Here is a 5225-nt window from a genome sequence, read left to right as displayed (position 1 = left end):
TTTTTTAAGTCAGTATTATTAGTATTACGTTATAGTGTATTTATCCACCATATTCATTAAAGTTTCGTGTAATGTTTTACATATTACTGTTTTGCTAATCTGCCTAGTTATTATGATTATGAAGCTCTCGGTTTGCGACGACTGACCACCAGACATCCCCTGCTCCCCACCTCTACATAGTTTTGATGGTTTCATGGACATTATCGATTGGTAGGTAGATCGTGAATCGAAAAGTCTCTAATACTTTATTCATAGCCAATATGACACCTATACTATTCATTTACATAGTTAGCAAACTACTTAAACCATGGCATAACTGTGTACCGCCCTCTTGGGCTCCAATATTGTCTCATTGATGAAGCTTGTGTTTATTAAAGTTATTGAATTGTCAAAGAGTTTGTACTTAATTTCCCATATGATTTTCTATTCCGAAATGGCTCAACTGACTCTAGTAGATTGACCATTATGGAAACAAGGTTGAAACGAACCTTGATCAATAAAAATAAACGCAGACCTATAGATGCCATTTCAATTATTATGAAGACTGATAGTTTGTTTGTACGATTATATTTGTACATTTTTTTCTCATATGGTTTTTTATGCCGAAATAGTTCAATTGACTCTATTAGATTGAACGTTATGGAAACAAGGTTGAATAACGAGCCTTGACCAATTAACTGAACGTAGACCTATAGATGCCACTGAAATTATCATCAAATAATATGAAGACTGATTGTTTGTACTCTACGAGTATATTTGATTACCATACATTTATTCACGAGTAAAGTGCATCTTTTTGTGTTTTGTGAAAGTCTCAGGCCTGTACCACTAAATACAATTGAAAAATTAAATGAAGATGAGTTAATCAAATTGAAACCAAGAGTGTTGAGATTATAGATCTTTAAATTGATTAAAGTGTTATTGAATTACAACGGATTAGTCGCGCGGACATATTAAAGGATTAGTAATGACTTTAGAACGAATAATTTATGATCGGCACTTAACACAAAAGTCTAACAGTGACAGGCAATAAGAAACGATATTTAAAATAGTTTTCAGTTTAGGAGTTTGGCTGTATGTTGTTATTTATCAAATAAGCTAGGCCTACTGTGATCAAATGATTTTAACTAGATAAGCCAATTTAGCAACATCATATATTCAAAGATAGGACTAATGTAAATGTGAGATGAAACGGAATTACAAAAAAAAAACCCAAAACAAAACAAACAAAAAAACACCTAAACACCTATAAGGCGTGATGCCATGACAGTCTACCAGGATGGAGCAGCACAGTTCAATCACTCAAAGCCGCCGCCCGCTAGAGTTAACTATCGTTTTGGGTCAGAAGAACTTTCGTTTAAATAAATGAAATGAGAGCTAAATTTTAGTTATAGGAAGGACTTTAATTGTATAATATAATTTATTATTAAAATTACGTCACATTACGCGATTAAAGAAACAAAGTTGTAGGCCTACGCTTCATATGTGAATGAAAAGTAGGCCTACACATATATACCATGATAATATCGTGACTTTAGATTACGTAGATAACCACTACAGAACCGTCCTTATTATAACATTTCATGACCTAATGACCCTGTCCTATTTAAAATAAGTTCACGCGGTAATTAGATTTTTACGCGTAATTCTAAAGCTGTAAATGAAATTACCGTACCTCTTAACTCTCAGTAGTTGATTGGTTAATGATACAAAACGTAACTTATAAACAGCCATTAAATAATATGATGGAAATGATGCATAACATTTTATTAATGAAATAGCTCTTCTCGTGTATAAGGATGGAATAGTCAACAACCCAATTAAGGTGAATTAAACATACACATGTCAATGTAATGTGCGCTATACTGTGACGACGATAGCTCGTCAGTTTGTTATATAATGAGACACGGAAAAACAACATTTGACACGCATTCATTGATGAAAATGGTACGGCTGATTTTTGTGAACCACACGTTAGCAACCGCTGCTCTTAGAACCGTCTCAACATAATAGATTATAAGTAGACATAACAAAATGAATAATTATTTCAGTTGTGCGTACAAAGCCAAAAAAAAAAAGAAGGAATATAAGCAAGAAACAAATAACATAGTATTCTGAATTTTCAATATCACCTTGAATCTACTATAGTTTTACCAAGAAGGAGTAAGATTATAGAGCAGAACGAGTTCCCACTAGAAACGCAACGACGTAACGCAACGTAGGGGATTTGACCAATCACAGACGATGGATTATTTGAACTGTCCCTTGTCATTGGTCAACTCGCGTGCGTTGTGTCTACGTCCTTGCGTTGCGTCTACGTGGGAACCAAGCTGTAGTACGGAGTTATTATCAATGTTGGTGCCAAGTTTGATATTTTATAATAAACATTATAAACTTTATACGCGGAGCTACACTTTCAATGTCCACGTGTAGTATTAGATTGAATAATGACATAATTATGGGATATCACAACATCTTGTCACATGATCAATAAATGAAATTATTCAATATTTGGCAATGACACGCATTAATTTGGTTGAAATCTAATGAGTTAAAACCTCAGAAAATGTCTTAAATAACATTTTTTCCAAGATATAGTAAGTGTTATGATTGCTAATTTTAGCTTAATTGATTATTTATAAAAAAATAATCAATTTTGAAGTACCGTTACTAATTTGAGAGAATCTTTACAATAATTATCTAAAAACCCACAAGCTACAGAACTAGTATGCTATATATAAATTGCTTTAAGGACAATCAATTTCAAGATTACAGTTTTTTCGATTAGTGGGCTGATCAATGATTTTATATTCAAAGTGACTGATAAAAGCCTACGGCATAAAACACAGATATAACAATGGGGTTTTTAAAATGTATGTATATTCATTATTAAATTACTTTGTGCCAGAAACGGAAATATTAATTGCTTAAAAGTCCTGAAATTACGCATGCGCATTGTGTTTCTGGATTTCATCACTAAGTCCTAGTTGAATAATATAAAAGTATAAAATAATAATAAAAGTGGGTCAGCTATTCGCTATTGTGACGATTATTAGCAAAATAAATTAAAAAAAATAATAAAATAAAACAAAAGATACAATATTGAAATTTACACAAATAACATACTTATTTTTAAATAAATTTATTGTATTATGTATAGACCTACGGGCCTGATTGCAATGTTTAAATAGTATGCAGTTTATAATGCAAGAGTGAACAGTTTTTCAATAAGCAATAGTACATTTAAACTCGGAGATTCCCTTTAAATTTGTCTTAGACTGTATCCGAAACAACTATATTAAATTAAATTTACATAATAAAGAGGCGCACGACGTTGAAACTGTCGGCAAGTGCGACAGAAAGGAAATGATATCATATCAATCCCTGATATTATGGTCTCAGGACTGTATCTGTAATGTCCTCGATATTCTATTACTTAAGCTTGGTTCCCACTAGAGCGCAGTGCAAGGACGTAAGCCGTAACGCAAGCGAATTGACCAATCACAAGGAACGGTTCGAATATGCCATCGCTTGGATTGGTCAATTCGCTTGCGTTGCTACTTACGTCCTTGCGTTACGTTCTAGTGGGAACCAAGCTTTAAATCGTACGTCAAAAAATAAAGAAGAAGCCTTGAAAAAACTTGAATGGTGAAACGTGTATTTGATCAGTACTGTAATAGCCATGTTTCACACGACATGAGAGGGTCGGGTGGGTGTGAGTGTAGTAGGTGCTTCTATTCAACAGTATTGATTTTTGAAGTAGCTGCGGATAGTACAAAAGAAAAGTATTTTCTTAAGTACCGTACTATATGTAGTAAATACTTTTATGTCAATGATACTCATTCGTGTAAGTATCTTTAGATATATAGATTTGATGAGTACCTATACTCATTATAATAATCATCTCGTCCCGCAACGAGTGAGAAATATTATCTTTATTTAAAATGTAGTTTACACAGCCGGTTATATAGCCAATGTAAGTATTTGTAAAGATGAAATCTGAAGATTTTCTGTCAATTTCAATGCAGGTCAGTCGATAATAAGTAGGCCCAGGTTACGATAGAATCATTTTGTATTTATTAACAAAACAGGTATGACAAGGGTTTGTTGCCGTACCTAATGTAGTGACACATGACTTTAGGTATCATACAGTTGTGTATTTTAGGTCATCATACAGTAGTTCGTCAAGTGATCGCCGTATGGTAAAAGAAGCGAAGATTTATTGGAAGATATTATTATTTTTTCATTTTACCTCATTTTACCTTATTTATAGAGCGTGCCCTAAACAGCGTATACTGACAATCAAGGGGCCCTCTTGATCAGTTATGATATGATAAGTGTCTGTGTGTGACGGTGGCTGTGTGTATACTAGTACACCGGGGTAACCCCGTACTCGTCTCGAAAGATGTACTAGGTTCTTTAAAGTGCACATGAGCCTTTTTATAGTCCTTATCCGAGAAGACTTGTTCTACCACCAGAACCATGGAGCGAGTGAGGCTCGAACCATTGCCGATGTTAATTTGCCACTCTCTCACTCATTATATGTAGGCCTAGAGTTAGGTCTCAGGTAGGTTAATTTAGTGGCAATCGAATGGCCATACCATGAGATTAGGTGTTGCCGTTGGCCAGGGGAAGAAAGAACCAGACGACATCATTGTAAGATAACAGATTTTTAATGCGCAATGCACAAAGTCATCTTAGATATCCATTACTGTATTTCCGGAGGTGTGATTTTGAAATACAATACAGATATATCATTCCAATTATCCAGCACAACTACTTTATCTGTAAATATATATGTTATATCCATAATTTATGGTGATATAATTTGTGTATGTAATGTAATGCTTACCACCCGCTCTGACCGATATTTCATATTTTTAGTACAAACATATATCTCGTATAAATAAAAACACGGCTATGCATAGGCATTTAATAATATTCTACACTGGAATAAGGTGTTGCTATATAACGCAACGATCAATAAATGTACCAAAATAGAATTTAATCAAAAGGGAGCAGATAAGAAGCTTACTATAATGAGTCCAAGACCGGTGAAAAAAAATCCAATACAGTTAGGCCTATGTCATGGACAATGGCGTAGTTTGTTTGCCAGTTTCAGTACAGTTCCATTGTGCGCTTATAAAATAAATTGTTTGATTTGTATTATTGATATATTCTTAAGTTGTTACATTTTCTTGTCATTTTTTTCTCAATTGTGATTT

Source organism: Antedon bifida, chromosome 2, assembly GCF_963402885.1.
Source record: "Antedon bifida chromosome 2, ecAntBifi1.1, whole genome shotgun sequence".
In the NCBI taxonomy this organism is placed as follows: domain Eukaryota; kingdom Metazoa; phylum Echinodermata; class Crinoidea; order Comatulida; family Antedonidae; genus Antedon; species Antedon bifida.
The sequence above is the reverse complement of the archived record's forward strand: the minus strand, read 5'-3'. Positions refer to the sequence as shown.